A 16866-nucleotide genomic window follows, 5' to 3' on the forward strand; every position below is an offset into this window, starting at 1 on the left:
ATCATGTTCAAAGTTTGAAAAATAAAGTTTCAAAGTTGATGAAAAATATTGTTGATTTTATTGAAGTTGAAGTTATTGAGAAGAATAAGAAACAGAAAAGAGAACTTAGTATTTTGATGTTGAAATTGAAAGAAAGTAGTAAAATTGCTAGTAGACATGGTAGAGATGGCAATTGAAAAATAATTTGGCTTATCTCACTCTTTTTTTACTTTTGTTTTGTGTAATTATTTTTAATGCCAAAATAAAGAAAGAGAATTTAGCTTGTATGCTTGGTAATGGGTTAGTGATGTGAATGATATATAAGATGTAAATGTTGGGTTAAAATGAATGGATATGAGTTTATTTTTCTTAAATTTGTAATATGTTATGAGTAAAATAAAAAAGGTTTCAATTTTTTTAAATTTTAACAAATCCAGAAACAAAATTACAATCTATAAAGTAATTTGATAATGAAAATGCCTTCATTTATAGAAGCAATAAAAATGCATGTTCAACATGCCTACATCATTATTAACTTACACATAACATGTTTTTATAAATAACATTCAAAAATTGCTCTTCACACAAAAATAGTGAACAAAAAATAAAAACCAACAATTCTAGTAGAAACAGTCAACATAAGCATTTGTCAAATTTTTTTCCCCTTATTTCTTTTAGAACTTGCAACTTGACTTTCTTAAGTAGTAGATACATCTTAACAGCTTTTTACTTGCCTTTACTTGTCTAAACTAGTATCATTTTTTTGATTTTGCAATCCAGGTTGTTGAATTACATTTATCAAGTTAAAATGGATAAAATTTTATAAAAAAATCATAAATATGTATGTTTAATCTATCATGACTCACATTCAAGATTTGTCTCCTTATTTTCGAGTTTGTATGTAATCCATAACCTTGCATATTTCTTTTTTTGCTTCTAATTAAAGCTCTTATAGTATTCTTGTCATTACCACTTCTAATAGTATTTGTTGAAATTACTTTCTTTTTATGGTTGTTGTAAAAGATTTAAACTTTGATAATTGACTTGTCTTTCCATCAATCATCTTATAAAGTCTCCCATCCTTGTCTACAAAACATCTTTCACTAGATGTTAGGGCTTTTTGGACTTTAGTTTTGCATTTTAAATGACAACAATAACAACAATAGCATTGACTAGATTTGAGACATGTGCAAATACAAATAAAGAACCAAAGATATTAGCTAAAGCAAATGTAATTATCAAACCAAATCTGAATGTAAAAGCATAAGAGCCATAAGCAATAGCAAAAGTAGTAGCATCACAATTCTAAGTAGTATAGTTGCTTAGACTATTTGTAGCTTTAATGGGATCTACAGTTGCATTTTTTGTACTTGATGCACCTTGGTTTATGTTTAAGTCTCCATATTTGTACACATGAGACTTTTGGTTGTCATAAAAAAAAGAAAAAAAAAGTTGAATTGATGGTTTATGGTTTGTGTATTTAATAGTCAAATCTAACAATAGTACAATATTTATAGTAATAAATAAGAGAAAATAGTATGAAATTAACTCTTTGCCTTTCACATAATAGCTTCTTTGTTATGGCCTAGTTGATGATATAGTTTACATGTCATTATCCTGCTTGACAAATTTATATTGTTGCACTTGTTTTTCTTGGGCTCATCAAGATCTTTTCTTTTATTAGTTTTAGGCTTGCCTAACAATTTTTTAAACTCTAGGGCCTGAACCTTTTTTTTTGTCCTTGGTTTGGCTCAATCTTTTTTTCCAAACATAGGTTATAAAGTATTACTATAAGTTTATAGATACACTTCCTTATGATATTAACTAGACAAAATCTTTAATATTTCCACTTAGGTATCTAATTGCACATGAGATACTAGAAAATTGATACATTCTGTAACTACATGTCTTCTCAGATTGTTGGACAATAAACCTATTTAGACCTAAATCTATTTCATATCCACCATCTCCATTAAATGCAACTACACATGGTGATGCTATAAATGCATTATTTTTTATAATTTTTATGATGTTAGGACCAATCACATATTTTCCACTCATAACATTAGTTTCTTTTTTTTTCAATTCTTACCATCAAATTCTTTCTTATGTCTTCAAATAAGGAAAACATTGATTTTTTTCTAGTTGTCTTGGAGCTAGCAATTTTTCATTTAATATTTTATATAAGTTGTTGTCAACCAATTCACATCTAAAGTCTATGTTGAAAACTTATATGTCATCAATTGCAATATCATCATTTTCTTACAATTTCCTCATATTTTCATTAAATTCTCCAAAATGGCCTTTTATCTCCTCACCCTTATGTCCTCTTTTAATAAATTCACATATACACACCTTGCATAATATATGTGCTTAGTATTTGGAAGCAACTCTACAATTGCATTATCAAAGCCCTAAAAGTTATAAGAAACAAATTAGTAATTAGTTTAATTATTGACTACATAATTTAATTTAAATAAGTATTTAGTAATTTACCTTTTGTTGATATATTATGATTGTCTAGCTTATTCTATTTTCCAAAGATATGATGTCTGATTTCATCAATTCAAAAAATCATTTTCGTGAAGCTGTGCATTTCATTTTCACTAATGCCCAAGCCATTAGAAACATTTGACTATTTTCATCTCTGCCAGTAACACATAGCAATTCACCTTTTGTTAAGTGTTTCAGCTAACAGCCATTTAGTCCCAAAAAAGATTTACAACCACTTTTCAAACATTTTTAAAGTGCATCGAAACATATATAAAACCTTTTAAACATAGGTAAAGAGGTTGGCAATGACCTATGAACTTGCATATTTATTATGCTACCTTCATTACTTTCCTTGATTACATCAACATAATCCCATAAAATCCAAACTCATCTTTATAGTTACTAATCACCTTATTAGTCACATCTTTTTTAGCTTTTTTTTTATCATACTAATATTGATCTCTGCATTAAATTCTTTCCTAACTCTTACACTTTTGCATTTTTAATAAATGATCCTTCATAAATTTCTTTGCATACAACTAAGTTAAAATAGCTTGACTAATCCTTAGATTTTTAAAATCTTATTGCATTTATGAGTGTTATTGTAGGTTTTCACTTGAAATGATTGCAATTTTCTATCATATGCTACATAGATTACTTAAAGACATTATTTTCCAGCACATTTACTTCTAACAAAACTCTTGTGGTTCTTAACCCAAATAATAACCATGTTTGTCCTAACAGAAAGTAATGAAATTGTATATTTAAATTGTTTTGAATTCTTAAACAACATGCCTAACTCAATATAAGAGGTATTTGTATTAGGATTATACATTAAAAATTTACTTTTCATCTTAGTAGTATCACTAACCATTTTTTTCTCATCATTAATAAGGGTTACCAGACTCACCAGAGTCATAATACTCATTCTGATATCCCTAATGAACATCACCAATATTGTCTTTAACCAGTGAGGTTAAATCTGGTTTCTTTATTTTGTTATTATCAACTCTATCCCCAATCATATTCATACCAATTTGTACTCCCTTATCCACTCCATATTTCCTATTTTGACTATTTTTTAACATATATTTAAGTTTAGATCTAGCTGTAACTATTTCTTTATCATCATCACCATTCAAATATTGAATTTGTACAAAGTAAGTATGATCTTCCCCTTCATTACTATTTCTATCACTTGCATCTTCAACTTTTACCTCTTTGTTCACCGTATCTTCATTACATCTATCTTTATTTCTTACCCTTTTCGTTCATTACATCTTCATTTTTTATCTTGTCTTTTCATACCCTTGTTGCCTTAGCTACATTTTCATTTTTTATTCCTTCATTCCCTACTACTTCAGCTATATTTTGATTTTTTACCCTTTTATTCCCTATTACCACACTACATATTGATTTCTTGCCCTTTCATTCCCTACCACCTCAACTTCATATTCCATTTTAGGTCTTATTAAGACCTTATGAGCCAAAACAACTTAATTTATACCATGTTCTATATGCATATCAGCCATACCATGATCTACCATATGCCTTATCATATTAATAATGCTTCTATCATCATTCATTACCATTAGCCCATCAGCTAGTGTTTTTTTTTATTTTTAAATACAATATCTAACTAATGTTCATAACGCAACATCATTATAAATTTTTAATAACTCAAAATAAGATATTTTATTAGGATTAACTGTCAAATCATCTACTATCTTATTTATATACATAAATTGGACCCTTACTAACAAATGCCCCATCAATAATTATAGAATACAACAATCAAAACTCATACTGTAGAAGAAGAAAATTTTATTTTGTTACTATCAAATTTATTTATTATATAATATAATTCTCATCCATCCTAAACATAATAAAATAAATATGTAGTATTAAAATAAAATATTAACACAAATTCGAGCGTTAAGAACAACGAAACAATAGACTTATAAAATGCCTAAATATGAAAAACAATAGAACCACAAAATGCCCAATTATGATTTACCCGACACAAATTCAACAACAAAGCAATGAGAACTAACCTTCCAAATTTCTCTTTTCTTGAGTCCAACACGATTCCGAATAACTTTTCAAATTTGTAAACTCTATAATTGATCCACAAAGACTCTTGTACAAAACTCCAAAATCGACAATTGAAATAAAAAAAAAAAGATTTAGGTTGAACAACAAACCCTAAACTGAAATATTGTCTTAGTGATTTAAGATTAAAGAGTTTGCTCTAAGTGATTCAGGGTTTGCACTAATTTATGTGTTTCTTACAAACAAAATAATTAGGTTTTTTTTTCAGTCAAAGTAGAATATATATTTGATAAATATATTTGTTCTTTTTTACCAAATACTAAAAAATACTAGTCAAATTAGAAATAACATGCTATATTAGCGTGAATTTAATCTTTTTACGCATTATTACAATGCATGTCTTTCACAGCTACATTTCTGTGAAAAAAATTCTACATTACTACAAGTCTCTAATGTTTAATTATTTTTGTATAAAATAAAACATTTAATTATAAATTTACAAGTCTCTAATGTTTAATTATTTTTGTATAAAATAAAACATTTAGTTATAAATTAAGTAACCATCTAAACCTTTAATCCCAAATTAAGTATTTAGCCTTTTTTGAATTTACAAAAGGTGTTTGGTTTGGTGGCAGAAATGTTAACAAGTATAGCATGTTTCAACTTTCAAGGGTTTTTTTTTTTTTTTTTCAAATTTAAGGGCTCTTTCTAAGCGTAATTCAAACAAATCCGTAGCTTAGGGTTTATATTTTTAACCATACAAATGATTGTTGATACAAATAATATTATTTTTTATATTTGTAAAACCTACATATATCTGTATAGTATAATGAAAGCAGTATATTGAAAGCAATATTCCAATTAATATTATTCATGCCATTGTTTTTTAAATTTTCACTTTTATGCCATTTATCTTTTTTATTAGCTTTTTTACAACTTTTTATATTTATTATTATATGAATTAATGCTGATGGGTACAATGTAGAAGCTTGTAATTCAATTCCATAAAACAAAAACAAAAAAAAAAAAGGAAGGCTAAAAGCATGTAAAATCAAGGGATTGGAAGTCGAGAAGTATTGGTTTTCAATGAATGCAAAATCAAAGGATTGCAGGTGGAGAAAAAACAATTGTAGAGTAGTGAAAGAGAGTGATTTGCTTCAAAGTTTGTAATGTGAAACCACTTTTACTCTTTTTTACTCACTATTTCTATGTCATTTTTAACTCTAATTTCTTTCTTTTTTCTTCTTTTTCCTCTTTTGGTCTTAGGTATTTTTCTTTTTAACTTTTTTTTTTACTACTTTCTTCAATGTTTGTTTTTCTTATGAATGCCATATGTTGCTATTTATGAGATGGGCTTTTGTGATTTTTTCTTTAAGCTCCAATCCAAAAAAGACGGTTGTGTTCTATTCAAATGTTATGGCTCGAAAGTGAATTTTGAAAGAATTCAAGGATTTGCAAAAAGATTCTTCTATTTTTTATAGTGTAGGTCTCTTTTTCATGTTCTAGATATACATTAATTTTATATCTTCCTAATAATATTATCTTTGATATTTTATTTATACCAATTTGGCTATCTTTCTTTGCTATGATTTCATGTGATGTACGTTATTGTTTATGTATGACCAGACTACATTTTTAGTATTTATTTATTTTTTTGTTTAAATGTTTTGTATAATGACTAATGATGAAATTACAAGGTAAAATAGATTTAAAAAGGTTGAATAGCATAAGTCAAATAGATTAAGGTTATAAAATTTTGCTTTTTTTTTTAGGGTTTTGTTTGGTAAGGTAACTAGAGTAGGATAACATCATAGATTTACCCACCATCATTAATGATGTTGATGGAGGGAGCGTAGAGCCATCAAGATTATATGATGTTCCTATGTTGGTTAAAGGTTTAGATGAAGGAAATGTCAATAGATTAAGGATACTAAAGATGCATAGGTCCAATAAAGTAAGGCAACTAAAGAATTTCGATATTGTTAGAAATCCTGTGGATACTTTAACTGAATTTAGGAATGTGAGTAATGAGCTTGTTAAATGTTTGCCTTATTAAGAGTGAGTTGTTTGGTGAACTACGATACCCCAATCCTACATCAAAATGTTCTGATGATCTGCTATAGTATATAAGTAGAGGCTTAAACTTAAACTTGTAATACACTTTTTGTGAAATAAAATTGTGAGACCTTTGAGTCAAAGTGAATAATACCTTGCAAGTTTGCGAGTTTTCAAAAATGGTTTCCGAACGATTACTAATTGAATGAGAGTTAAGTGCTACATTATGGGAGCCACCTTTAAAATCCTACAGGAGCTAAGTGTTATACATTGGTAACCACCTCTAGAATTCTAATGTCTGGTGTGATTATGATTCTGTGGTTATGTGTATGTTATTCTTTAGTTTTATCTGTAATTTGGTTTTGTCTGTGCTTTATGTTGGGCTTGATAGGGAAATCAAGTTTTAACAAGAAGAGTTTATGACACTCTAATCCCATATCAGGATACTTTGAAGATCTGCTATGATGTATAAGTATAAGCTTAAACCCAAACTTGTGAGGTACCTTTTATGGGATAAAATTATGAAACTTTTAGGTCAAAGCGGACAATACCTTATAGGTTGATGCTAGTCTCCATAAAAACTGAAACAAATTGCTTAGACTTGATTTGTTGCCACTAAAGTTGAGGTAAACTCAATTATGTTTTTGCCTAATTTTGTTACTTAAAGGCTAATAATGAGCTTATTTAGTAAGAATCTTTTTTGGCTACTAACTCTGCTTATCCTCAAGGCTTTACTATTATTGTTTTTATGCTTAGGAAAAAATATGGTGAACTTGTACAATCTTATGCAAACTTTTAGCTCCAAAAATGTAAGCTTGTATAGCTTTTCCAAATAACGTTATTTGCCGATAGCTAATATGATGATGTGCTATTATAGGGCTCTTCTGTTGCTTCTTTAATGATGCCATTTACTCAACTAACTACAAACTAGATTAGTAATTGCATAACTCTATATGTCTAGAATTTGCTAATTTGTTAGTCTTACCAACTGAAAAAATAGTAGCTTTCAAACTACTAATATCTACTTTTTGCTAAGGCAATGCCAAACATGCAACAATAAGAAGTTTTGATGCAGAGATCTTTAGGCCATTATTGCAAGGAGTAAGGGTGATAAATGTTTGGATTGAATTTCGTTTTTTCGAATGATGCATAGTATTATAAATTTTTAATATCTGATTTGAATCTAAATTGACCTTCCCTTGAAATTGATATGAATCTGATTCTACCAGTTCGATTAAGTTTATCGATTTTTGAAATTTAATTTTTATATAATATTTTAATATGATTTTTAACATATTTAAATAGATTTAGTTATAAAATAATTATTTTTATTTTATAAAAATTTAAAAATATATATAAGCTAATAAAAATATATAATTAAGTTTAGTTCATTTTTTAATTTTTTATTTCTAGATCCAAACCTAATATATACATTTAATATCCGAACTAAATAAGAAAAATCAAATACTATTGTTTCAAATCAATTTTTTATTTTCTCAATATTTTTTCTCACACCTAATAAAGAGGATCTTTATGTTAGATTTCAAAATTTCTTATTAGCAATGCAAAATACACTCACAATACAGTTTCTAGAGACACCATATCACCTTAACCAAGTCGACTTAAGTTGTAGAGATTCAAAATAATCCAACACCCTAATGCTTATGCTTTTTGGTTTTTTTTTTTACTTTGGAATAATTATAAGCATCAAAGTTAAATTCTCTATGTTTTATGCACTAATGTGTAGCCATCATTATTTTTCCTTAATGCACTTTGTATCTAGTATGAAAGACATTATATTTTAAGCTATAAACTGATCACTACAATAAAGTGATGCTTTTATGGTCAATATTATACATAAAGACTTAATGGTATACAATTTATTTCCCATTTTTGGGTATTCTAGTGTATTGCATCTAGATTTTAAGTTTATGACACCATGCATTAAGTATCTTTTGTTCATGACTTAAATTTTCTATAGCATTTTAATAACCATCATTCTTTTTTCAAGTACTACCTTATAACACAAAAGGGACTTCAAAGCTTTCACCCCATTTCCCCCTCATTTTGTGTATATTTATAATTAATATTTTTTTAAAAAATATTAATTAATAATTTTTAAATTAAAAAATGAATGCAGCCTGAACAATTTCATAGTAGATGTACAATCTGTCTAAATATCAACAATTTGCCTTTTCAATCCAAGATGAGTTATCTAGAGGGTTCAAAATAAATCACCTATCATTTTATCTTATTTTTATACTAAACTAGAAAATTTGCTTAGGATCAAAATTTTTAAATTGTTGTGGAGATTTAAAAGAAAATTTGGTGCAAAAATCTCGAGCTCTCTAAAAAAGCACCAAACAAATAAAAATACTTCTAAACAATAACAAATGAATGCTTTAAAAAGTAAAAAATAGCAAAATTGATAATTAAATTGAAGCAAAAAAAAAAAAAAACCTAGGGCCTTACTTCTTAACAAAACACAAATGCATGCTTTAAAACAAAAGGAAAAAAAATACATAGAAGACTAAACTCAAACGTGGATACTAAAAGAAAACCTGAATCTCCCTTTACTCCTTGGACATTAAAAAAACTACATTGAAGCAAATAAAGTTAATGCAAATGCAAAATTTTTAATTGTCTTTTCAAATCTACAAAAATGAAAATAAACAAACTTGAAACCAAAGAAATCAATATAGAAAAAATAAAAATGGAAAACTAAGAACTGAAGCTTCTCTTATTGTTGAAACCAAAGTTTATATTGTTATAGAAAGTAGTATAATGGATAATGGCATTAACAAAAAACCCTTAAAACGAATAATGGCATTGAGAAAAAACACTTAACTTGAGTGAGTTATCGTAACATGCGAGTTTAGAAATTTGATTACTAAATGTGAAAAAATTAAGAGTTACCATCAATCTTTTTTGATTATATGTGATTGGTCACTTGATTCAATCTACCTTTCAAGAGAAATCATAAGTTCAATGAAGGTTCCTTCAAAAGGATAGATTTTGGTTTATATTTCGTAGAGCTCATCCAGAAATCACACCAATTAATCTTGTCTTATCGTAAAATGGTCTTAATAAGATAGGTTTTTACTTTAATTAAATTTCATTATTTAAATATTAAAAAATTTCATAAGATTTCTTCATCATTTTAGTAAAATTCTTTGAAAACTTCTTTACCTCAAGGGTATTAAAAAATGAATTCATTTTCTTAAAAGGATTCTATCATTTATTCATTTCATATTTTATGAAGGGCTATCATTGGTTTATTGGATTTTCTTTTATTATTTTTTTAAAATCATTATTTAGATATTGAAAATTTTTTATTGGATTTTTTCCAATGTTTTGGTAGAATTTTAAGAAATATTTCTCATTCTAAGAATATTTAAGGAACCTGTTTGTTTTCTTAAAGAAATTTTGTCATTGAATTTATTAAAAATTTCATGAAAAATTTCTAATTTTCATTTTTGTTCCTTTTATTCTTATTTAATATTCTTTGTTTTATTTTATTTTAATTTTCTTTTACCTTTATTTAGAAATAAAGATAAATCTTTGAAATGAAAATTTTATCTAAATTATTCATTATTCTAGAAAAATCTATACAAAATATCTTAACTCAAAATTTCTTAAAAAAAATCACTCGATTGTAATTCTATTGAAACCACATCATTGGTTCAGGAAAGTCATTTATTCCATAAAAAAAAAGGAATTTATAATAATTTATTTATTTTGTTTTTTAAGAAAATTATTTTTTATGAATATCTAATTATTAATTTTAAAAATTTTTATTTTTATTCAATTTTTTACCGTTATTATTTTTATTTGAGAATAAATGTCAATCATTGAAAATTTCTTTTAAAATTTCCATCATTATAGTAAAATTTTAAAAGATATGTCCTCCTAAAAATTTCTAAAAGAATCGTTCTTGACTTCTTAAAAGTTTCGTCATTATAATAATTTTCACTTATTCTAGAAACTTATTGAATCTCTTATGATTAAATTAAATTATTATATCAAGGAACTTAATTTAACATCTTACTTATTATTATTTTTCATTATTTCTACTTATTTTTATTAATTCTAAAAATAAAAAAAACAATTCTATTAATCCTAAAAAAAATTAAGTTAATATACAATGGGCAAAATATGAAAATAAAATAAATAAATAATAAATAAATAACTTACCGTTAATTTAGGCTTGACCCAATCAAGAGAGGTTTAAGGAAGTTGGGTTTGAAAAGCATGGAGTTGAGCCTTGGTCTCCTCCAACAATGGATCAGATGTGTAAATTCCTGTATGGAATCTGAGTCAAGTGCAGATATTTTAATCCTTCTTTTTGCTTTTCATTATAAAAGATAAAATTTTTTCCAATTTATTTTTCACCTTTTTCCTATTCTCTAACCAATAGAGCTTTTCTCTCTACATTTTAAAAATCTCATAAGAAAACAAAAAACCATAAAAAAATTTGACCAACATGTCAGTTGCCATTCGTGATTTCCTCTGGTCACCTTTCAACCCCAAAATTTCACCGTAGGTTCATCCCAACCCCTTCATCTCAAATTCAAGTTTAGATTTTCCAAAATCTCTCCCTAAGGTCCTAGATCTACAACCCAAGTTTTGGCTAAAATCTTTTAAATTGCCAACTTTTGCTGCTTAAAAAACAGCGCCTTCGGAGTATGTTCTTCCACTTGTTCTAACCTCTTTTAATAACTCTATAAAATAGAGTTATTTAGACTTGTTTTTAGTGCTTAAATGAGTGAATTTTACTTAGCTCTTAGCTAAATAAGATGTTTTTTACTCCTAATGTGCTTAATTTACTATTTTATAGAAAATCTTAAAGAAAAAGATTGAATCTTGATGATATTGAATAATCTTGGAATTTTTTTTTATCAAATTTGGATGATTCTTGATACATTTGAATGAATCTTGGAGAATTCCTGATATGTTTTTGTTGATTCTTGGAGTTTTATGAAAATCTTGGAGTGAAAATGGAAGAATTTATTCAATATTTGAATGCCATACCGTAAGACTTAAAAGTGGTTGAATATTGATGAAAAATTCAAAATATTTAGATAATGGTTTAGATGAAAAATTCAAATAATGGTTTTAACATTGTGATTAAAAGCTCTAAATTGGGAGGCTCGAGGAAACCTATAATAAGATTGGTATGTGAATGAAGTAGAAAAATAGGCAGCAAAAGAATAAAGGCGAAGTAAAAGGAATACAATGTAAGAGAACGAGAACAAAAAAGTAAGGTTGCTCTTTTGAGTTACATGAGATTAAGTTGGCAATGAATAATAAGTAGGGCATGGAAGTAGTCTATGGATTTAACAATTATTTATGTCATAACATGTAAGTCCTAGAACTAACCCATTAGACACAATATATAGAGTTGCAACTAATCTTTTTTAATTAGGTGTGATTGACCACTTAAGTGAATTTATCTCTTTCAAAGAGGTTATAAGCTTCCCTAGTCTACTTATTAGAACTAAGTTTGAAAGTTTAGTTACATATAGAGAATGTTATAAAACCCCTACAATGCCCACAAATTAGTGCCAGTTAATTTTAAATTATCTTTTTAACCTTAATTAAAATGGTCCTAACTTATTTTTTATTTTTTATTATGTTTTTTAATTTTAATATTTAAATATTGAAAATATTTTTAAGTTTTCCCCAACACCTTGGTTGACCCCTTAAAAATATTCTATATCTTAAGAGTATTCAAGTAACAAACATGTTTCCTTGAAGATACTTCATTATTATTTATTAAATATTTTATGAAAAAAGAGATACATATAAATATATGATAATATATATAGTCAAATTCATAATAATAAAATAAAATAATCAAATACAAATTTTAATACATTTAATTACAATTTATCTAATAATTAATCATGCAAAGAAATTAAATCACCATAATTTATTCTAATTTTAAATTTTTATCTCAAATTAGAAATAAATAGAAATTCTTATATTGAGACCAATTTCTGAATCTAATCAATTTCTAAATCTTTCAATGCCTTGCTCAAATTTAAAAATAGTTCTCTCACCTAAAAATTTTCAAGAAAATTACACACCCATAACTTTTTTAGAATTTTATCATTGAATAGATTGTTATTTATTCCTAAATTTACTATTGTTATTAAAAATTACACCAAATAACCCATTACACAAAAATGTACAATTACGTAGTAAAAATTTATGTTTTTATGTTTTTATTTTTTTACCTTTTTTTATTTTTTTTACAAAAGCAACTAAACATATATCCAAAAATTTTAGATTTAAATGTGCATGAAAATAAAAACACAAATAAATTAAGCAGTTAAATAAAGAATTATAAAAATAACTAAATAAACAAACAAATAGATTAATATGATAAAGTGCATAAATAAGTAAAACTTAAGGAAAAGAGTAGTAAAAAATAAATGCCAAAGATTGGGCTACAATAAATTTCAAAGCATGTGGGTCATTGTAATAATGCTTGCCCAATTCAATTTGCTGGTAATTGGAACCAATTACGATTTAGGCTTTATTATTGGATCAGATCCTCAAGCCGGGTTAGACCTCTATTACTTTTCTTGCTTCTTTTATCTTTTTTTTGTCTTTTTTCTTATTTCTTGGCAAATTAGCTTGTTTTTTTTCCTACCACTCTGTACAAAAATGGAAGAAAGAAATCAATCACCAAAGCTCAAATTGCCATTGACCTTAGTCCATTGTCAATGACTAGTACATTTATTTCCTTCATTTGTTCCTTTTCTTCTACTTCAAGACACTAGCTACTAGCAGCCTCACCTAGAACCTAGTGAAGTGCAGCTATTCTTCCATTGTGTGCAGTGCCAATAGACATTCCAATAGCAAGCAATGTTCTTTCCTATTGGCTAAGTTATTGTTGCTTGATTGCTTTTTTTTTTTTTGGCTCAATCTTCTATTCAATCTTTCTTTTCTTTTTTTGTTGATTCATTGTGCTTAAATAGGGAACTCATCCTTGTTTAAGTTAAAGTCTAAATTTAAAGAGAATTATTCTAGTCTATTCTTATCAAAATTTAATTTTAGAGTTTAAATCCAATTTTAATTTAAATCTTTTCCAAAAACAAGGTAAATACAATTTTATATTCAATTGGTATTATAATCCCAACCAAAAATGTAACATAAGAACAAGATTTTTAAATTCAAAACAATTCTAAAAACTTAATTTTCTTTAAAACCCAACTCTTTCTTTTTTTGTAACTTCTGCTAAACCTCTTTGAGTCAATAAATTCATAAAAAAACTAGAATAATAAAATAAAATAACAATAAAATAAAAACATCAGACTAAATGGGATATCTACGATCTACAAGAAAAATATTTAGAGAAACATTCATTTGTAGGTCAATTAGATGAAAAAGAAAAGAGAACAGTGGCTTATATGTCAAATAGTATAGTTAGGCCTAAAAACATACTATTGATTATATAACAACATGATGAGAAGAATGTCAACATTATAAAGACAATATACAATGAATGTAAAAATTACAAATATATTGAAAAAATTGATAGATCACAAATGTAGCAACTCATGAAGAAATTGATCGATTGTAAATACCTAGAGTGGTATAGGACTAACAAGTCAAACGGTTGTGTCAAAGACTTGTTCTAGGCTCATTCTACTAGTATAGATTTATTACAATCCTTCTCAATAGATTGCTTCTATAAAATGAACAGATACTGTCTGCTATTGCTTGAACTTGTTGGTGTGACTTCTACTAAAATAACATATTTTATTGCACTTGTGTCAATGAAGGCCAAGCTTTTTAAGAACTACAATAAGAGAAGGCTTGGGTGATACATGTATTGATAGGATAGAAGATGAAGCAGGCATGGGCAGCCTAGATAGCGTATGTATCAATGTTGATGGTCTAGTTAGAATGCTAGAGGCAGTAAAAATGCTTAAAAAGATGGTGCAAGAGTCAATGTCTAATGTGATACTACCGGTTTGACTTACTACTATTACCTATTATAATTGATGACTCAAACAATATAGCATATGCTCTGATAACTATGTCTTTTCATACATTGATATTTTATTGTAATTCACTAGACAAAACATGCTCAAGAATAGACAAAGCGGTTGAGCTCTGCTACAAAATATTAATAAGGTAATTAATATCAATAATATATAATTAAAATTAACAAAGTAATCAATAACCATAAAGTTATAAAGTTTATCTTATAATATCATTGACATGCGCACTATCAACCACCTGATATTGAAATCTGGATCTAAATTCTAAATTTTAAATTTGACGATACGAAATTGATGCAAACCAAGTATTATAATCTGATGAACACCCGTTTGGTCTTTGACATCTTCAGCCTCGATGCTTATCCGGCACAACATACATTTCCCATCTCTTTAAGTATTGGTTTGATCGACTTATGGTTTGTAGCATATTTTTACCAAAACATCCAATTGCTCTTGTAAGACTTATAACGTATCAATATAAGTACGAGCCTTCCATTAGCGAGCATACAGTTGTTCATTTGTGTATGTCAATATGCCTATAGATACCCTACTTGGTCTAGGCCCAAACCAATCAAGTCTAAACCAATTAGGCCCAAACCAATTAGGCCTCAGACCCAATCCAAGCCTAATAGTCCATTTTTTTTTCATATTTTTATTGTATGACTTTATGATAATTTTATGTTTTTATTTTAATTTTTTTATTTGTATATATATATTTATCTTATTTGTAGTTATTTTAAATTTTTAGTCTATTCTTTATCTAGTTAAATGCTCATTAGGGATTATCTGTAATTTTAGTTTTAGTTATTTTTAAACATTTTTTATTTTTGTTTTGTTTCATTTGGTTAGTTTAAAAAAAAACAAAGATAATTAAAAAAAGGGAATTGTAAATTGCTAAAACTTGATTGGATGAGTGTCTAGTGATGAATTTGGAAATTAAATGATCCTCAAGTGATAATTCACAATTTTCAAACTTAGGTAAAACTCAATCTTCAATCCGATAAAGAATTCAATCTCAAATGGAACACTGATTGGACCTAAATTGCAAATACACAACAATAGGGGGAGATAAAAAAATGGCAAAATAGCAAGCACAATCACAATAGTAAATAGTGAGCAATTTGAGTAAAAAAAAAGTTCTAGCAAAAACAGTTTTTGGATTTTTTTGGAGTTATGAGAATTTAATCTAGTGTTTTTGGTGGATTCTAGAAGGCTAGAAGGTAGAATTAGTTTTTTAGAGAATTTTCTAAATTTTTGAAATTCTTTTCTAGAAATTTCTAGATTTTGTTGAGTTTTTCGACGAGTTTTGAAGTTTTCAACAATTTTTCTAGCTAAAAACCTAGATTTTGGCATCATTTTTTAGAATCTGACAAGGATTCAATCAGCATTCATCATCTACTAGAAAGAGAAAGAAGAGAAAAATGAGGAAGAGATAGAAATGAGAAGTACGATTTGAAAAAGAAAACAAAAAAAATTGGGCTTTTATATTGGACTAAAATGCCAGTATTTTACAACCTATAATGCACAAGCCACGTGTTTTCCCATTTTTTGACCTAATTTGTAATGCACCGAATCTGAGTCTCCTAAAGTTGGTTTTCTGCCAAATGTAGTGAGTCGTTAAGCCTAACCTAAAGTCATACCTCTTAAGCAGTTTTATGTGTCCACAGCTGAGTCGTTTCATTAGCCAAGCCGAACTAAGGTAATTTTTTTTTGTTGTATTCTTTCATTTATCTATTTATTTATTTAATATTATTTAAAATTTGAATAAGTTTTCTTTTAATTTTCAATTTTTTTTTAAAAAGAAAAGTCAAAAATAGTTTTTTTTTTAAAAGATTTTTTGTAAAGGTTTGAGGAAAAAGTTAACATATTAATTTTCCTCAAGATAAAATTTTAAGAAAATTTAAGGAAAAAGTTGAATTATCAATTTTCCCTTAAAAAATCATTGTTTTAAATTTGAGGAAAAAGTTAGAATACCAAAGTTTCATTAAATTGAATAAAATTTTAGAGAAAAATTTAAAATACTATTTTATTTCCAAGATGAAATTTGAAAGAAAAATTTTGATGAAAAATTTAAAGTATTAATTTTTTCTTAAAATTTTTTTTTTCAAAAATTGAAGGAAAAAGTTGAAATATCATTTTTTTTTCTTAAAAGAAAATTAATTTCAAAATAAGAGGAAATATTGAAATATCAATTTTCTTATTTAAATATTTTTTAAATAATTTAACGAATAGTTGAAATATCAATTTTCTTGTTTAAATATTTTAAAACTTT

This window comes from Durio zibethinus, chromosome 9, assembly GCF_047325235.1.
Source record: "Durio zibethinus cultivar Kanyao isolate XHJ-2024 chromosome 9, ASM4732523v1, whole genome shotgun sequence".
NCBI lineage: Eukaryota > Viridiplantae > Streptophyta > Magnoliopsida > Malvales > Malvaceae > Durio > Durio zibethinus.